Source organism: Dicentrarchus labrax, unplaced genomic scaffold, assembly GCF_905237075.1.
Source record: "Dicentrarchus labrax unplaced genomic scaffold, dlabrax2021, whole genome shotgun sequence".
Classification (NCBI taxonomy): Eukaryota; Metazoa; Chordata; class Actinopteri; family Moronidae; genus Dicentrarchus; species Dicentrarchus labrax.
Genome location: NW_026136701.1, coordinates 2,510,059 through 2,531,175, shown reverse-complemented (window position 1 = coordinate 2,531,175; position 21,117 = coordinate 2,510,059). Strand labels below are relative to the sequence as shown.

General features: G+C 39.3%; 1 protein-coding gene across 1 annotated transcript in view; it reads right to left on the bottom strand.

Annotated features, from left to right (window-relative positions):
* The window catches only part of LOC127369758 (cadherin-6), a 97,141-nt gene extending 82,762 nt beyond the window's left edge, over positions 1–14,379 (bottom strand). The window contains exon 1 of the mRNA XM_051411476.1: positions 14,272–14,379. The gene's annotated coding sequence lies outside the window, so the exon portion shown is untranslated. The remainder of the gene's footprint in view (positions 1–14,271) is intronic.
* Positions 14,380–21,117: the final 6,738 nt, after the last annotated feature.

The following is a 21,117-nucleotide window of genomic DNA, read 5'->3' as shown; positions in this document are numbered from 1 at the left end:
AAAAACATCCTATTGCAATTATTTTGACAGATTCATGATTTTTTTGATATTTTTGTATCACATATTGCATTTTCTCTGAAAAGAATATTTAAATCATGATGTGCAATTTTGGGGGGCTCTATAGCAAACAAACATGTTTTCTTAAATCTGGAGAACAATATATGTAAACCAGGGCATGTCTGCAGAACTACAGTACTTCATTATAATGCTGTTTATCACATATTTTACCTTCATCAAAACACTGCAACTTCAGCAATTTGCATATTGCATTCAGCCATATTGCGACTTTAATAGTATTTCGATTAATTGTGCAGCCCTAATATTGACTAACATTTGTACATAATACATCTGTGACACACTAATATCAACATATCATTAACATGGGTTTTTGTTACAGCTGAAAAAAACCCAAGAGTGTAGTTTTCAGAGGGATTCTCCTAATAACCAGGTATCACATTTCCTACGTGCCATTCAAGATCTTTTCCAGTTACACCTTTCATGCTCTGCTATTGCAATTGTTGCTTATGTTTACATAATGTTTATATAACCCCTATTCTTATTTTTATCTTAGCTTTTCCTTGCTCTGGTCCCACGGTAGCGGTAAGAGCTGCTGCAACCATCTCTTGCAGGGATCATTAAAGACACACTTGCTGATTTTGTTACGGCTACCCTAAATAAATAAAATGTTCCTCCCAGCTCACTGCTGAAGTTCCCAAACTTAACTCTGAACTGGAGTGCAGGGACACAATAACAAAAACTTTAAACTCTGGTCAGGAACAAAGGCTTTTTTAAAGAAAGCAAACGGAGAAGTGACACTGCCACAGTAGAACTCAACTCTGCTCACCGGTGTAAAAGCCTGTTGTTTAAGCACTGTGTTTTCTTATTGTGTGCAACTGTGTTAACGAAGGTCTGTAGTGGCGCTCTGTTTGCAATCCTTTCATTCACAAGGACATTCTATCATGAGAACTCCTGTTTTATGGCTGCCACAGAGCCAAGAAACAGCAGGAACACACACACACATACAATGCTTTTGTCACTCTCCTTTGGAATGTAACAGACTATTACTATGCAAATGAGCAAACATCTACCATTGTAAACCACTGTGTGTGTTTACATGGGAGTGTTAAGGGGAGAGGATATGGTTAAGAGAGTGTAAAAAACATACAGACAGCAACAGGCTCAGTTTAAAGGGAGCCTCCAGTCAAGATGAACATCTAAGATGTGGTCCAGTAATCCACTTTAATTTCCTTGCTTTCTATACATTACATCCTCCTTCTCACTGTGGGGATCAGTGGAGTTTCCTCTTATCTTAATCTCTTTTACAAGGGATGGATCCAATTTGGAAACAGTTCAGGAGTCCAGTGAGAAAAATCTACGTGTTCCAGAAACCACTATCAAATATTTATGTTCCAGGCCACTCGTTTCTGTGTCAGATCCAAAAGTGACCAATATTAAACACTCTGGTGACCATTCAGACTCAAAACTCTCTGATAAATATGGCAGGAAGTCATCGTCTCTATTCACAAATTGATCTTTAAATACTGAGCACAGTTTATTAGATACACCTGGCTAATGCACACTCTTACAACAGTCCTGTAATAAACCCTATGTTCACAAAGGTTCTAATGATCAGCTTTTATTTGAACTGTTCCAGAGAGGTGCTTATTCAACCCTGTGCTCACTGTGGAGGCTGCAGTTTGAGTTGGTGCTCAATGTTTTACTAAGAGGTGCATTTTTGTATCTCCAGTTCCCTCACCTCAAATTCAATTTGGAATGTGTTTTTGGTTCGATGCCTGAAATAAGGTCTGTGGTTAACACAAGTTTAAGAGATGTTCATTTGTGAAGATTATCTTGCTGAACAAAATAAGCAAGTATCCAAAAGTATCTCCCTGCAGTACTCTATTTGTTAGGGGTGTAAAGATTTAACAATACGAGTCAGAAATCAGTTTTAACTTTAAAGATTTGACTACATCGACACGTGGACCCCTGGATCGATCTAAATGTACCTTGAACTGATTGATGATGGGTTGACTAAAGCTTTGTTGCTAACAGCGGCCCTACTCTTATGAAAGGTAAAAGTTCAACAAGAGGGTCACATGACAAGAGCAATGAGAGTAATGTTAGCACAGCATGGTTTGCGAGGTGGGTACATGTCCGACAAGGCTCCATTGTTCTGTCTTAAAATGCATCGTCCCATGTACTGGATACATACTGGATCGTCTTAGATGGGAGCTATACACACCCCTACTATTTGTATCAGAGATGATGATTGAGTTAAATTATATTATACATATGGCAGTGCAACACACTCATCTGACTTACACCAGCCTTGCCACACACACAGATGACACAGTAGGTAGAGTATACAGATATGTCAGTCCAGGGAGTGAATGTGACAAAACTGCTGCCCTACTGTGGAGCTGACATTGTGTCAGCGATGACAAATAGGACTGATGTGAAGACAGCGTGTATTGTCCTTTTTTTTTTTTTTCACACTTTCACACCACCACCACAAAGTCTAAAATAGCATCTCCTGCTCTCACCTTCATCATCCACGATTTACAAGTTCCCAAGTTTGAGGAGCCAATGAGCAGAAGAAAATGAAGCAACAATAAATCACTGCTCATAGGATCCTCCATGGCTGCTCACTATTCACACATTTCAAATGGATCTGTAGCAAACGATACCACAGATTTTATCTTTAAGAAATGTGCTGCTCCCTGGCCACTGGTCCAAGATGTAGACCACCTCTCATCCAATACACGCTGGGATAACCTCCAGCCCGCTGCGACCCTGAACAAAATCAGTGGGTATAGAAAATGGATGGATGGATTTGAAGATGAGAGGAGGCAGCCTTGGTGGTGGGTGGTGGCTAAAAGAGGAGTACACTGTACAGTACATTATCTAACAGAATAGTATATTCTGCACAAGGCCACGGCCACTGAAGAGCATTTGAGTTTATGTGATGGTCTATTGTCCTCAGGGGTTAAAGCCTTGTTACTAACTCAGCCTGACCAAAGGCCTCACAAAAGCACAGAACCCGTTCTGTCAGGTTAAGGCTTCCAAACATAAAGAAAACTGATTGAAAGATGACCACTATAATTAGGAATATCTGTCTTCATTCAAACAAGGGGTAATTAACAAATCACATATAAAAAGGATTACTAGTTCAATTTCTATCATTGATGGCAAAATATGTTGCGTTTTCCATTTAAAGAGCAGCACAGAGGAATACAGTGGAGATAAAAAGTGGGCCAGAAAACATGTTAAAAAAAAACCAGACAACCCATCTAGAGCACAGTAATAAAAGCTCTCTTTGAAATACAGTCTCTTTCATGATTTTTTATCACAGCAGCAAGTCCCATACAATCCAACCCAGTGAAAGTGAGCCGTAATCAAAAAAGGAATGAAATTGAACAGGGGTGTGACGAGATCTCCCGCCACGTTAAAAATCTATCTCGTGAGATTTGTGAGCTATCCAAACTTCTATTTGTGACCTGTGGGGGCAGTAATGCGCCTTTGCTACGTCTAGCCTGCCAGAACCTAAAGAAGGAGAAAAGAAGAAGAGGAGGAGAAGGAGGGGAAGCAGCAAGCAGCCAGAATGACGTCGGAAAATACCGGTATTACATTGAAGATGCCCTCGCCACTTTCAAATCGTTTGTTTGGCAGCATTTTGGGTACCCGGCGGAAATGATAAATGGCAGTAGAGTGACTGATAAGACACGGACAATATGCAAGCATTGTATGAAAATAATGCCGTACACCGTGGCTAATACGAGCACGATGCAGAGACAGTGTCCCTGCTACCTCCATTCCAAGTGAGCGCATCTTTTCAACAGCAGGAGACATAGTCAATGCGCAAAGATCCCAACTGCTGCCAGAGAATGGGACATGCTAATATTCTTAAAAAAGAACATGGCTGTGTAGTTGCAGCTTTGATTTGGTTTTGCACAAAATATTGTTTGCACTTGAAAAAAAGAAAGAAATATTACATTTTATTGATTTTATTTTAACTTTTATCAAATTTAGATTTAGTTTAAATTTGTGGAAGAAGAAGCTTATTAAAAGCTCATGCTTACATCATGCATGTAAACACAGTGTTTCCTCTTTGTTGATTTTGGAGCGGCGGCCCGCCGCTGTTAAATTTCTGCCGCCACGGTATCAGAAATGGGGCAGACGCACAATGTAGTCACGGTTGCCTTTTAAATGATCCTGCCGACATAATGCACCCCCCATAATGCTGCTCACATTGCAATTTAACAACAAGTAGAACTATTCAGAGGTTATTGGGGCTGTCCAGTTTAACTCCACATACTGTTGTGTTGATGTAGTTTATTGTCAAAACGTTCGCTTTCTTCCAAGTTGACTATTAAACTAACAGCTCCACCACAAACGTCACCGCGGTGGGTCAGTTTTAATTGGTCAACGTTGAACTTGTCAGTTCTCAGCTCAACGTCCTGATATCAAACATCTGGAAACATTAAAACGGTAAATATATTTGTTTGTGTCGCAGCAAAGTGTCACTTCTGTTTCATACGTAAAACGTTTGCCGGCGTGATGGGGGGTGTTCGGACGGGCCTGCCCCCACTGCTAAAAAAAATCCTAGAGGAAACACTGAAAGGAGTTATAATAAAACATTTCAAAATGCATGTGCAACTCGGTTAAATAAAAGTCTGTTGGTCCAGTTATATATTTTGTCATTGTAGACTTCTTAAAATCTCGTCTCGTCTCGTTCTCGTGAACCCAATATCGTGTCTCGTCTCGTCTCGTGAGCTGAGTGTATCGTCACACCCCTAAAATTGAAACAACTTAACCTTTGTCTTTGCGTTATACCATCCAACTGTTCTCCGCACCCCTGAAGACAAACACCGGCAAATACAATTAACAGCAGATTAGTTTGTAGGGGAGTCTATACTCTGTCTCAGGCTACTTTTAGCCAACATATACCCTTCACATTTACGCATTTGTCCGGCTCCTGCTTTCCCTTTCACCACCAGTTAAAGCAGACAAAGCCTGATGATGAGGAGCACTTCACACCACACAAACAAGACGCCCTTTCTACAGGCTGAGAGACAAGATGTAGGTAAATATGTGGGTCAAGAGGCTAAACATTCTTCATATTCAGTCATCCCTTACACGTGTCAGTGGTGTTACAGTGAATGCCAAGCTCATCTGTGCTTGTAAGAGCTGCAGTGATTTGTCCATCAGTTGTCAACTATTAAATTAATCAGCAACTATTTTGAGTCATTTTTAAAGAAATAATTCTCTGATTCAAGCTTCTCCAATGTGAATATTTTCTGCTTTCTTTAGTCTTCTCTGACAGTAAACTGAATATCTTTGGGTTGAGGACGTCACCTTGGGCTTTGGGAAACTTTTTTCACCATTTTCTGACATTTTAATGACCAAAAAACAAATCAAATAAATGAGAAAATGATCCACAGATTCATCCATGTGAGATTTTAGGTGAGCCATCTTTATCCAATCTTTTTCCACATCAGACTATCCAACAAACCCCCTTAAAATAGAAATAATAGAATTTTTTAAATTCTCACTTATTCTCTTAAGCTTGTTCTTTCTCTTAACGCCTGCGGTGTGAATTTCAAACATGAAGGTGTTGACAGTAACTGATCACATAACCACGTGAAGGCTTTAAAGGAGCATGCCGCAGAGAATCTATATTTTAAGTAAAAAATTCTCACCACCTGTACGCTTGAGAGGCTTTTGTATTACTTTGTGCAGGGTGGCAGCTGCAATCAGCTTTGATTCACATCTAAAATGGAGACCCACAGTAAAAAAGAAAGCTGAAAAAGTCAAAATAATAATCTACTTCTCCACTATTGATCCAGATATTCAGCATGTTCCAAAACAAGCTAAGCTTCTTGGCACTTTCTCAGCTCTGAAGCTCTGTGGAAGTAGTGCCCTTTCTGCTTTAATGGCTGAGCGACCATTGTTTTGAACCCATTGAGCATGCCGATACGAGGTGAACAGGGGGACAGGTGAAATATTTTCCACAGACATTTTGATTCTGCTTTCCTGAAAAACGAGTTCAAGGACACCAAACCAGGGCTAGGGAGTTCATATTGGACTGCAAAACATGACTGCAAATGAATGGTAACATTGCTCTACTGGATGTGTAAATAAGCAACTGTTTGCTAACACATTCCACAGAACAATTTTACAAGGTGCTAATGTGTCAGAAGTTGTCCATCTCCGTCTCCTCCATCACCATCTGGTGCACTGCTGCCACTGCCAAGGACGAGGGCAGACTGCAGCGTATCATTGGCTCTGCTGAGAAGGTGATTGGCTGCAATCTCGCCTCCGGGACCCCGAGGTGAGAGGGAGAAATTGTGGACGATCCCTCCCACCCTGGACATAAAGGCTTTGAAATGCTCCCAAAACCTCCTCCTTCCGTACACTTATATGTATCCTCCTCCACCCTTTAAGCAAACCCAGGTCAATTACTTTCAAAAACCCACGATTTCAGTCAAACGGAGCGTCTTGAGAATTCCACATGCCGCCCTTTTTTCTTTTTTTTTTTTTTTTTTTTTTTTTTTTTTTTTTAAATAAAAAAAAAACCCACCCGGGGTGTTTTTTTTTTTTTTTTTACCAACAGGGGGGGGGGGGGGTTTTTTTTTTTTTTTAAAAAAATTTTTTCTCCTTTAAAAAAAAACTTTAATTATTTTTTTTTTTTTTTTTTTATTTTTTCTTTTATCACATTTTTTTTTTTTTTTTTTTAAAAAAAGGGTTTAACCTTCTTATATCATGAAACCAAAAATACGTATTAAATATTCTCTTTTGGTTCCTGAGCAGACAGGAAGTGGTTCTTTGATAATAATGATCAAAAGGACACAAACACACACCTCTACCGCAGCCACACTTCTGCTGCTTGATCCACTTAAAAGTACCTGATGACGTACCTGGGCCTCTTCTGTGTTATCACCCTCTACACACACACACACACATCCCCCTCACTCACACACTGCATACAGAGCACAAAGACAGGGCAGTTGTCGGACGTCAACGTAAATTAGCACACAGAGTGGTTTTAGGGTTTCTTTAGCATCCAGAGCTACTATAATTAAATGTGTGTGATTGGCCACTGAGATGACATCATGAACTGTGTGTTTTTAATACTCATCACATTAATGAGACTCTCCATTACAACTGGTAATGGAGGTGAATATGAAAAAAAAGGATCTGATTAGATTTATGTATTCCATAACGGTTTATCCTGTAAATTCACAGACTGTGAAATATACATGTCTCATTGGGTCAACTTCTAGTCAGTGAAATAATAATGAAATAAAAATATTCTCCATTTTTCTGGGAACCTCCTGGACATTGTTCCCACTCTTTTTAAGGAATCATTTTTCAGGAGTTGTTTTTGACAGTATAGGACAGCACTTGCTCCCAGTGGTGGTGGTCTAAGTCAGGGGTTAAAATACAATTCAGATTTTACAGTACAATATATTTCATTTCCAGGCTATTTGGCTATTTAATCAATTTCCAGGTGTTTCCCTGACTGTAAAGCTAGTATCTGAATTTCCAGCTTTTTCCAGGACGCCTGAGAACCCTGCTGGAAGCTACTCAAGAAACCACTGCACTAGCATTCAAAATAGGTTCCATTCTTATTTTCTATGCTATGTATGGTCAGATGAAGCTGCTCGGGGGCAGAAATGAGCTTTTGGGCCTCTACTTTTTATTGTATTAATTTGCTGCGATTTATTAAACAAGACTTTATTCAGCAGTATCCAATATAATGGAGAGCCTTCTTCAGTTCATATTGTGCTTTAACTAAAAAAATATTCAGTCTACAATGATAAATGACAAAGAAAATAAGAAAATCTCTTTTTCACTGTTTCTGCCAGACTGTCTCAATAACAGCTCCTCAATCTTAAATACTTTTGCTCCACTAAAAACAAGATGCTATTAGGACACCGTCTTCAGGGATGAAAGAGTTCTAGATTGAAAGGAAGCAGTGTTTCAGCACAAAGCTCCTGGTAATCAGCAGCTAATGAAAGACATATTATGATTTTGCATTTAAAAAGACTGAAGATTTAAGCACTAAAAAATGTCTCTGAACTCTTCTGAACAAGGAAAATAATCCCAGCTTTTGATTGATCAGTGGCACAGGGGGATCCTCTTCCACCTGGTGCCTCTGTCTTCTGGGAAGTAGGATGCAGATAAAACAGAGGACATCAGATACTTGCACTTATACTATCATTATACTGATCACTTGTGTCAGTTTAGGCTGATCTCAGGACTGTTGTCCAACAGAGTTTCTCCTCCTTTAGGTGTGGGGGAGTTTAGCTTCTTATACAGTGTACCAAATTTGATCCTTGAGAGGGTGCAGCACTTGACACAGCTAGAGTTAGCATACATGGCTTTAAGGACTGGGTGAGACCGGTTGTACTCTGCTAACAGGACATACTTCTCCTATATGGACTGGTCCCTGACTGGTCAGAAGCAAACTATCTACTAAGCTGCTGTACAAACAATAGTGGTATCTGTATTTATGGAACTGAATGAAAATGCAGCTAAATTCAATAACTCAGTTTACAATTTAACCTTTCATTTGTGCAAAAAAATAAGGTGTTGAATCTTTTCAAATATTTTCATGTCATGCCTTTATTTTATAGCGAGTGAGTAGTATCATTAAGAGTACTGATAAGTATAGGCATCAATAGGCAGTATCAGTATTGATATCTATATCAATAAAATAATAATGATACCCATCCCTACATCCCTATCCTTTCTTTTTCTGATTTTTGAGTTGTTCAGGGCAATTTGATTAGTGATTGTAACAATGCAGAAACTGACATATTTTGCAGGGTTCCCACAGTTTTTAACCAATCTTTTTCCAGTTCAGTTTTTCCTAGCTTACAGTGCTTTCTTACGAGCATATAATCATATAAACTGCAGTTGGGATAAATTACCTACATTAATCTGGCCACAGCCCGTAAGTAACAGTTCAAATCTAGAATTTATTTTATTTGACAGAAAGTTCATTTCCTAGAAAGTTAGTGTTCATTGCACGTACAATTAACATCAATGTGCATGTATTTACCAACTAACATTTGCACCCAAGTTCATGCAGGTGATCTGAGTGAGGGGCCAAAATTCAAGCTTACTTAAATGGCATCTCCTTGAGTTTGTTTGCCAGTAATGTCAAGCCAAGTGAACTTATCAAACTGTCCTCTCTGCATTAATAGTGAAAAACATTAATGTCTGCAGCCAAATTGAAGCTGCCCTCAGTTCTTAATAAACACATTAGGCCTGTGTCCAAGCCCTAATTTGGAATGACACACTAAAATTTGTTCATTCAGGCTTTTCTGGTCATCTCAGGAGCATTGCTATACTTAGATCCATCCTGAGTTTGAGCGATACAGAGGATTACATGCTTTTATCTCTTCTTGCCTTAACTGCTGCAGTGGCCTGTTTGTTTGCTCTAACCAAAAAGAGAACGCCTCCAGTGTGGTGAGAGTGCTGAAGCAAGGCTTTTACCTACAAAAAAATAGAGGGGCCAAATACCTCCCTCTCCTCACTGATGGCTTCACTGATTTTTGTAGTGATTATGTGCAAATGTTTTCCTGACTGGCTCCAGGTTATTTCTCTGAACTTTTGACTGCTTAACAGACTGCATGACTGACCTGACTGTGACTGTGTCCAGGCTAAAGAGGAAAGGTGACTGAGCTTGCACCATCAGGGCTCTGCTCTGCATGAATAACTGAGGCTGGCACTGCCTGTATCTTCTTCTGTAAATCTCTTCCTGATGCTTACATTTCCTTAAAGGTTATGTGAAATTTGCTACACTAGATGTCGCTCTAAAGCACCAGCTCAGACCAAAACAATGTTCACTACAGGCCCACCAGTCTCCCCTGACAAAACTGCTGATTTACCTAGCAGATAAAATACATTTCAAACTGGATGGAAACTAAATAAAACTCCAACCATCACCAACGCTGGTTTGGTTGATATAAATCCTTAATTCACTGAGTTCTATGAGAAAATAGCCACCAAAGGGACACAATGGCTGCAACATAATCCTTGAAGATAAATGTGACAAACTGCATCCACTAAAAGATTGTTATTTTAAGTGTCTAACCACATGATGGAAATGATCTCTACAGAAATAGACCCTTTCTTTAACCAGACACTACACCAGACTCCATAGTCATTTTACCTCACTTCATTCAAAGTGGACAGAAACAAAATAAAAATAAAACGTATTTGTTAGTCTTTCCACTGTTTCAACAATCACCAATCCATCCTTCCTTCCTCATATTTTATTATTTATTCTATTATATTTTATTAATCTCTGTGAACGACTAAAAATGTTTGGTTTTGATTGACAAAATAACTAACTCCTTAGACACGTCTATATCTCACAATCTTCCCAATTTTAATGTGTTTGAAAGAACTAGATAATAACAAACAGGCTAAGGGGACCTTAAGTTAAAACAATTTTGATTGTTTTTAAGGTCAAGAATGAATTTTCTTGCTCAGCAAAAAAGTGGGAGAGGGTATGTTTGAACTAATACATCTGAACAAGAACATAAACAAAAAGCAGAAGCATTATTTTAAGTGCTTTAGAATCCACTAGTTTTAACCAAGTGATGTTTGCTTTATTATTTGATGTCCTGTGCTTTTTATGATATTATTTTTATTTTTACATCTATTCTGCTGTTTTTATTTTGCTCCAACATTATTTTTGGCATTCTGTTAAACTGTAAAATGTAAAAGTTGATTAAGTGTTAATCACACAGGCCAAAACCAGCAAACGTCTTCCAAATTCTGGGAGTTTGGCTGATTATTAATTCTACATTGAAACAGCCTACAACTCAGTCAGCTGTTTGCACCATGTACCACCAACTAGGTCCACTAGTGACATGTTGTAATTAGCTTTAGATTAAAGACAGTTAAGGTTAGGGTCAGGACCACCCTGGGCTTTGTATCCAGCATGAGATGTGTTGCCTAAGCTCAGGGAAACAAAGTCCCCTATTGTGGCTCCGAGAGTCCACCATAGTGGTCACAAACAATGCATCCTGGTACATGCAGGCACTGCGGGACAGGCTCTCCATGCCAGTTTGTACTTTTAATGGACTACACAGTCCACCAGCACAGACTTGATGTCCATACACATGGCAGGAAAATACTCTATTAATAGAGTAAATAAAAAACATCTAGAACAGTGGTCAGGACCCCCCCCTGGGGTCGCCAAAGCTTCATGGGGGTCGCAAGCCCTTCTTGATTTTAGGGGGTGTTAAAAATATTAATAAATATACAGTAGGCTTACTTCTGTGAAGAAATGTAAAGTAAAGTAAATTGTCTAATACAACAATGGCCAAGCATCAGGGACAAGAAAACACTGAATTAGTGAAAAACAGTCTGTATGATTGTTAAAAACAAATATATAATACAGACAGAGAATTGTATAAAAAGATCCCTAAACAGGAAATAATCTGCTCAAAATGTATCCAAATCTCTGGTTTTATACAAACTTCCTGCAGTTACTGAGTTCACTGTTTGGGTTCATTGGACAGTTTTAATATAATAGGAAATATCCATAAAATATGTCACTGAGTCTGAGGTCATCAGTTTAATAAATGATAGAGAAGGGGGCCCTTAAGGAAAAAGGTTGGGAACCACTGCTCAAACCTTTTACGTTGGAGGGCCTAAACTGAAACTTAGTGGGGGGCCACAGGGGCAACCAAAAGCAAATCGTTAAGATGTAAAATGGAACTAGGATCCCAGGTTCCCTCAATTGACTGACTTCCTGTTGTGAAAAATGATTAATAATCAGGGATCTTACGTATTTAAAGAGCATTTTTACACCACAAAAAATGCATTTTCCCATTTCTTCCACTAGAAACATCTGGCAGGCCAAACTGAACCTTATGGTGGGCCAACTTTGGCCAGTCCTGATCCGGAGGAACTAGACATCAGCCTTTTTACAAACTGGCAGTGTCTGATGGTAAATTAAGCAAATTTACTATCCATCAAAAAAAGTTACAATTCAGTTATAATTCATCAAACAAAGTAAGGCTGGTCACTGCTGTCTGGAGAAGGGTACTGGTGGAAGAGGATTATGGGAGTAACACACACACAAAAGAAACCCTGCTCAGAAGATTGAATGTATACCTAATTTCTGAGTCTTTGGTCGGCTAATAGTTACAATGAAGTCATTATGTGCCAACCACCCAGTGGACTACTCCTGCTCTCGCTCTATGAAAAACGTAAGCGGTGGGCTGTTAGGCCACGCCAAGATCACATCTGAGTCAGCGAGGAATGTCTGTGAGGACTGACTCAGGCCACAAAATAAGGATGATGGATGCCAGTGTTAAGTATATTTCCAAGGTACTTCCATGCATGCTGTGAAGCCCCAGAATCCTACACAGTATAAATCAATAGATCTCAACAAGGGGTCAGAATTATCAGCCAAGGCTTGGAATTCCAGCGGTCTGTTAAGGGTTTCCATGGTAAAAGTTTTAGGGGTTAAGAGTTCAATTTCACTACAGAGCAGTTCCTTATTTAACAACTAAAATCTTAAGTTTGTGCCTACAAACCAAGTCAGTCAGTCAGCACTCTCAGGGGTATCAAATAAATAAAATTAGTAACCAAATGTACTTCATCCTGCTTTAAAAGTGTCTGACTGAAACTCACCTGAACTATTTCATTAGTGTTCTTTCAGTGGAGTGTCATGGCGACTAAATACTGCCTTTAGAGGCTTTTACACTACACATAAAGGAGAATTTTGGTTCAAAGGTCCTGAATACATATTTAGCTATAAAAATTTTAAGTCTTCTTCTTTTCACAAAACATTTCACAAAGTCTTGTTCTTGTGTTTAACATGCCAATCAACACTGCAGCCACAGTACACAACTGCTCAGATGTTGCACACCCCACCCCTCTGGCACCGAACAGCTTTGATTTGCTGCCGCCCTTTGACCCAAACCTGCTACCATGAACTGTTCAAGCTGTCCAGTCCGAGACGACAAACATGTTTAACTGCTGGCTCCAACTCAATCTGACAGGGGCTCTCATTAGCAGCCACTAAATACAGCGTGCCATCAGATCCAGCAGACATTAAGTGAACAATGACTCAAAGCAGGGAAGCAGTGATTGAAAGAATGTGACATGAGAAAAACTGGTGTTGCAGAGACACGTGAGGATGTGAGATTTAAAAAAGAAATAAATCTCTATATCCTCTGATTAGATGCTAACTTCATGATGTGGAAGGACCAAGATGGAGTCAGAAAGAGGGAGAGGGCGAGAGAGAGAGTAGAAAAAGACAAGAAAATCAGTCGGAGCGGATCAGCATCACTCCACTATGCTACAGTCCTACTGAAGGTCTCTCTGCCTCTCTCGCTCTGTGCACTGAGACCACAATGACTGAAATAGAAAAAAACACCATGCCATTAATGTTTCAAGCTTTTTTCTACTGGTGAAACGTTTTACTCACTAAACCACAATATCTCCCACAGTCACAGCTTACAGTTTACCAGATACTATGATATCTCGCAAAAAATAATTCCCGTTGATGGAAACAACACCAAAAAAAGACAGAAAACTAAAGCAACAATAAACATAAGAAACGCATTTTATGAAACTTATTTTTACACATCTAAGCCGCGGATTCAACGGCATTTCCTTGAGCCATATATTCAATGTGTGGCAGGTCCGTTGAAATAACTGAGTTTCCAAATGTCTGCAGCATATCCACACATTTTCTAACACGATTCAAAATTTTAAAAAAGTATGTAATTTATAAAAGTGTCCCTGTTTAACTTCCATACAAGTTGCAGTTTTGCTGTGTTGAAACAAGGAGAATATGCTCCGCGACTCTTTAACTTCCACATACTAACAGGAGAAGGGGGAAAATTAGCAATATAGGAATTATTATGAGACAAAATTGACTTTTTATCAATTCACACAGGGCTAATGTTCCCAGAAACAGCCCGGAAGAACGCCGTGGTGAATTAAAGTTGCTAACTAGCTTAGTAATTTTCCCTCACTTTTAGCTTAAAATTGTAACTCAGTGCCCGCGTGCCCGACAGCCGCCCGTGCTCTTGCTGTGCCCGCGTTCGCTCCGTCAGCAGCGCCCTAACGGCCGCAATTCAAATGACCGTCTCCTACAACAAGAGCTTTTATAAGCCCCAATACACCAGCTATAGCAGCAACATACACTTAAAATGTAAAAAACAAATGTAGTGGAGTAGCTTAAGAGTTGTTCCATGAGAGCGAAGCCGCAGTAGAGCCAGTGCCACTTACCGCTGCGTGTGCGTCGAGGATGGAGCTTTAACCAGAACCACCAGCGGAGACGGACTGCTGCTCTCTCTGCCTGCCGGTCTCCTCTCTCTCTCTCTCTCTCTCTCTCTCTGTCGCTCTCTCTCTCTCCCCTTCCCGTCCTCACTCTGCCACTGCCTCTCTCTCTCTCTCTCTCTCTCTCTCTCTCTCTCTCTCTCGCGCAGCCCCTACCTCTCTCCACCACCACCCCCCACTCGCCAAATCAACAGATTGAGAAGTTGAAGCGGCTGCTGATTGGTCATTAAGGCGCCGTCGGTTGATTAAAGGGACGCACGCACGCGCGCGGGGACACGCGCCGGGGGCTCAATCTTCATCTCAAACGTTTCAATCAGCCGTTATTTTCAGGATCCAGCTGACTGCTTTCTTAAAGGAGAACACTGGGTTATCTGAAGACATTTTGGCAACAAGAACTGTTCAGTGACATGAGTTGTTCCTGATGGGCTTTAATAAGCAGTAGCTGGCAAATTACAGCCGGTAGCTGCAGCCGGCAGGTGTCACAGCTGAAGGTGTCGGGTCTAGCCTGTGGACATCTCTTCCAGACAGAATGACACTCTAAAATTCTAGATAATTAAAGACACACCACGTGATTTTGTACTGCCTGCCCCACCAAATATCCTCCAAGCTCATAAAACTAAAGCTGCAGTAGGTAACGTTTATAACAATAACCCTTTCTCATATTTGTTGAATTTTTCACTATCCTGACAGCAATACATGAGACAGATAATCAATAAAAAAATCTAATGCTCTGGTTCCTCCTAGTGCTCCTAATGGCATGCTTTAGGTTGGAGGCTTGAACATAGTTGATTGTTGAGTCTCATTCCCAGAGCATGTGTATTTGACACCATAGGAATGAGACTCAGCAATCAAGTATCTATCTGGTATGTGATTGGTTGTTTCATCATGGGGGCTAGGAGGAGCCAGGGGAACCTAACTTTTTTTTTAACAGATTATCTGTCTCATATACTACTGTCTTGATATATGGACATTTCAGCAAATATCCCCAAAAATACTTTATAAAAATGATCTACTGCAGCTTTTAAGCCCCCCATACCTTCCATACATGAATAAAGACATATTTGCAATTTATATGCTTGGAAGATTAATGTGTGTAAAAAAAGTATAATTTCCACATTAAAATCCTTAAAAAAGTCATCCACTCCTTCTACCTCGTTAAGACTTCCAGAATCTCTGAATATGCAAATGTTGTACATTTCTAAAGTTTTCCTGCTGGACACAAGATGTCTCCTACTTCACTGAAAAGTCCATTCTCAGTGGATGTGCACTGGTGGTAATTGTGAAGGAGTCAGTACACACACCAACAGGTAAATATCACCTCATGCCAGGGACACACAGGAGGTGCACGTGCCACAAAGTGCCTTGAAGCTCTGCCCGCTTCTTTTCGGTGCCCACGTCAGGCTGCAGTGATCCTTTTGCCGTCTGTTATATTTTTCCTGTGAGCTGTGAGCAAATCTGCCAAGAAACTACAATGGTAATCTGTTCTAAATGATTTAATTGATATATGAAATGATCTGATTCTGACAACTTATGAAATATGCATCCCATGCTTGCCAACCCTGTTCAACCCAAGCGACTAGCTTGTGGAGAAAGTGGAGAGCTTTCAGCAGCTAAACAGCCTCTGCAATAAATCTAGCAACTTTTATTTAAAAAAAAAACATTGCTATGAAACTCTGAAGAGTATGCCATGATACCCATTTAAAAACAACAGAGCCGTTACTGTAGGAATATTTTAAATAAGAATAACAGGAATTACATGCTAGAATGCAGTATTTTAAACAGTATAGTATTTTTTATTCCCAAAAGATTCAGAGACGTCTTTCACTGCAGATATTTTGACTTATCTCAGCAGGAATAACAACTAATAATAATAATTAAGGCTCTGTTCCAGCACTCACTGCAATAAACGTCAGCAACTATTAATGTTATTAGGGACACTAGTCCCATGGCTTGACGGAGCATGTTCAAGTCTGAGAAAATAACCCTGATAATGCCATCAGTGTTAGTGGGCTTGGTCTTTGAGCCTACAGGCGCGGAGATTGAAAGATTTTTTCAAAGAAAGACAGTATCAGTTTATTCTGGTTTTCTGCATTACAATATGCATGTTGTGCCACCTTCATGAGTCGGAAGTTAGCGGGTTGTTTTCTTTTGTCAGACAGACCTTCAAATTGGAGCTGTTGTGTAGACTACATGGGATTTTATCTGTCTGGAGGTTGCCAGATCTAATCAATACAGTGGTAAAGTGAACACTTTCTTGATCTGACACGAAGGTGTGTTTGGTTGTAATAACATTTTATTTCAGGAGCTACAGTAATTAGTTTTAAGCAGCACACTTTGCCAGTCAGCACCAGCCTTACAGATCTGGCCTCTCTAAGTGTCAAACGTATGTAAATTAACATTTTGAGATGGAAATAAACAATCTGGTATATTGAATTACATTAGTATAAGAGAAGGGTAGAGAACATTTTCCTACATAAGAGGATCAGGAAAAGTACAATATTAATAATATAGGAAACCCCACTGCACTCAAAGGTCTCTACTTTAGCAGTGTCAACGGAAATTTCAAGCTTGAAATCATACTTATAAAGTACATTATTTGTCTAATAGATAGCCCTGTGCCTCGTGGTGTAAAAGAGCCACTATATTCAGTCTAACATATTTCACAGAAAATGACAGAAATGATTTTGGTTTTGATTACTGCAATAATCCTGACCCTGATCTTTAATGTGTAGAGCTTCTGGCTTAGTTATCCTGCTCACTGTGTAGTGCCACTTGAGACTGCATGACCTCTCCAGTTGTAGATCCACTGCTCTCATCCATTTCTGCTCTTCAGAGACTGTCTTTCCTCCCGTGGCCTTAATACACTCATCGGCCCTCAGATGATTCTTGAAGTTTGATGGTAAAACTGCGTTAAGTGCACTAGTGGGTTTATATTGTTGTCAGCCTATACTTTTTTGGTGTCCTTGTTGGGTGTTCAGCCTTCCACAGGTGACAACCTTCGGAATGGCGGTAAACTGCTGTGAGGTTGCTGCTCATATAAAGGATTACGCTTATGACATTTAAGCTGGAATGTGCTTTTTTAATTTTAACTAGGGACGCTTGCTTTTGGGGCGTGGCTGCTCGGAGTGTGCACCCGACTGCTTGGCCTCCAGAAGTGCTGCTTGCAGTGTTCTGAAGAACCCCTCATCAGATCGACCTTACATTCAACACTGCTCTCCCTCGGGTGCTCAGCAATACACCCACAAAGTGCAAAGTCGATTGGATGAACCGTTGTTGAGAAAACTGAAGGACAGACATTCATACAGACAAGAATTCCTTCCTTCCTTCCTTTATAGTTAGATTAGATTTGTTTAAAGCAACCACAAGAACTTAGATTTATTGTTCATTCTAGCAGCCCCTGTGGACAAAAGTGGTAATGTTTCTACTGCCTTGTTTCATCGATTTCAAAGGGAATCTGGCTGAATCTGACCTGGTGGCAGTTAATGAGAATAACTATATAGAAATAGGTGTTGTTTGTTAATGTAGGTCATATAAAGAAATCAGTTTTAAACTGAGATTGTTTCATATTCAGTTTAAACTGCTTGTAGTACGTTTAAAGAGAGTTCTGATTCACAAAAGATTTTATTTATTTAGGTATGAACAAATCGAAGAGTGCGCACCTGCTCCTGAACCCAATTTCTGTTTCATTTATAAAAAAAACAAATTTCGGAGAGAAAACATTTGTGAATGTGACGCTAATTGTTCAGCTACACCTTTATGAAATTCTAAAGGGCATTTGGGTTGTAAGCAATAGCACTGAAAATTGGCAAACAAGACAACATCAGACAAAGATATGGGGGAAAAATTTAACCACTTAAAATTCTATTGGGAAATGTCGTTGACACAGTCCTTGAAAATTTCAATTCAATCACTGACCTCCATTAAGAATAAAAAAATATTTGTATAGAAAAGTTTTGTAGAATTTGAGCGTGAAAAATTCATTCTTTTCTTGACAATATACCACATGCAACAAAATCAACATAAGATCAAAGGTCTCGGTTTCAACCACATTTGGGTTTCCAGTTGCAAGGACTGGACCTTGGATTATATTGTTACATACAAATCTAAATTGTAAAATGGTATGCCAATTTTTGTACCTCTAAAATGTCTTTTAAAAGTACACTCATCCACCCCAAGTGATGAAAAGGTAAATTTTCCGTCATTAGCACCATTTCACCAAGACAGTGTGCCCTCCAGTGCTGTATCTGAAATTACATTGGACCTTTATGCTGGATCAGAAGGCATCTGCTCTCATGAGGACTATTATGTGCCTGTTACAGTACATCTGTGAAAAATGGACTTTGTGGACAAAAATGCACTCTGCACGTGTATTTGTGTGTGTACTGAGCACCTGAAGGTAAATCGACAAAACCATTATAGTCTGAAAGTGTTTTAAGCTCCCTGTAAAACTGTCTGACACTCAGTCTTCCTCTTTCTGGTGATGCTGCTGGCTGATTAGCAAGCTAACGAAAAAAACAGTGTGGCTCATACCAGAATATGTGTTATCTATTTTGATTAGAGTTCTATTTTCTGCTATCCAGGCTTGCCAGTTGGATTGCTTGCACTCTGAATGAGTGCTTCGATTCAACAACTGACATTACTCCTGCCTCGTGAAGAGCTCTGCCTTTGAGAAATAGTCAAAGCAGTAAAACAACACAGATTCAAAGCAATGCCTTCAGCATTTTTTGGATTATTTTTGCCGTTATGGCAGCCAAGAATGCTCAACGTTTGTGTTGGATTCTGTAAAACATTCCGGTTTTCAGTGTGTCTTTTCAGATGTTTAGTTAAAGGCTTTGGTTAAAAACACAAGTCAAGGAAAAAAAAAAAAATATGACCTGTATGCCTTCCTGCTACGGACAAAGACACAAAGACAGTAAATGTGGAATCGCAAGCACTTTCATTCAAAGAAAAACTACAGTTTCTGTATGAATGAACAAATATATTACAAAAAACCATGGTGGTTTCCAATGGGCTGGCAGGTTAATTTAATAATTAATTTATATGAGTGATTTATATGAGTTGCCGAATACATTTGATGTAGATCTGTGTCCTGTTTTAAAATAGGTACCAAGGTCCAGACCTCAGTGACCTTAGCGGTGGCTACAGCCATACTCATCAGAGGTGGAAGAAGTAAGGGTACTCATGTGGACAAAAATCAGAAGTACCGTATTATTTAGTACCGGTGAGTACCAGCTCATTTCATACACTGGCTACTGCAAAATGGAAATAAAACTAAAATCTGGTGCACAGAAACGTTTAAGGAAGATAAGCTTTTTTGATTTTTATGATTCTTGTGCTGTTTTTTTCAGTCAGGTTTGCCTGTGGAGAACAGAAAGATGGACAACTAAAAGTATACTGTTTATTAGAGATATATCCAGTACTTTATATTAAGTCTGTATGTATTTCACTATTTCAGTAATTCATTGTTTTCATATCTGAAAGGTTTATCTGGATTGAGGGCAGTGCCTGCAGATGCATTAAACATTTTAAACATTTTTGTTTGAATTTGTTATTTTTTCCACCTTCATTACTGAAACACGTATTACCTATGACAGAAATACACTCATCAGCATTGGAAAAGGAAGTGCTGGGATTGGTTTAAGCGCTGTTACGACCCCAAATTTGTCTAGGAAACAAAATCACAATATTAACAAAACTTCCAAAAAGAAGATAAAAGTAGTCACAATTCATAAAAAAAACAAAACAGATAACAATCTCAAATTAATGAATAGATTAACCGGAAACTAACAGCAAGGTGAACACCTTCTTTAGCCTTATCTGGAAAACATTATAACAAAAGAGCGATGAACTAAACCCTGACAGCATAGCTCAAACCACACAACACTTAGTAACTAAGGCTATTTCAATATCTAGCCTACTCCTGGCCTTCTACATAGCAACATCTTATTTGAGGATTTTCAGAAAGGAGTTCATCACAGCACAGTGACAAAACTGGTTAAAATTAATAACGACCTTTTTATTGCTTCCGAAAATGGACTTGTCTCTGTACTTGTATTGTTAGATCTTAGTGCTGCATTTGACACCACTGACCATCATATCCTATTACAGAGACTTGAGCATCTAATTAGCATTAAAGGAACCGCACTAAGCTTGTTTAAATCTTATTTATCAGATCGTTCTCAGTTTGTACATGTTAACGATGAATCCTCCATAAACACTAAAGTTAGTCATGGAGTTCCACAAGGTTCTGTGCTTGGACCAATTCTATTCACTTTATATATATTCCCTTAGGCAACATTATTAGGAATCACTCCATTAACTTTCACTGTTATGTAGATGATACCCAGTTATATCTATCAATCAAGCCCAATAAAATTAATCAGTTATCTAAATTACAAGCATGTCTTAAGGACATAAAAACCTGGATGAGCTGCAATTTTCTGATGAAGTTCTTGTACTTGGCATCAAACACCTCTGAGACACACTGTCTAAAGATAAAGTTGCTCTAGATGGAATTACCTTGGCCTCCAGCACCACTGTCAGGAATCTTGGAGTTATCAGGATATGTCCTTTAATTCCTGCATAAATTCAATTCAATTCAATTCAGTTTTATTTGTATAGCGCCAATTCATAACAGAAGTTATCTCAGGAAACTTTTCAAATAGAGCAGGTCGAGACCGAACTCCTTATAACATTATTTACAGAGACCCAACAGTACCACCATGAGCAAGCACTTGGCAACGGGGGCAAGGAAAAACTGCCTGTTAAAAGGCAGAAACCTAGGACAGATCCTTC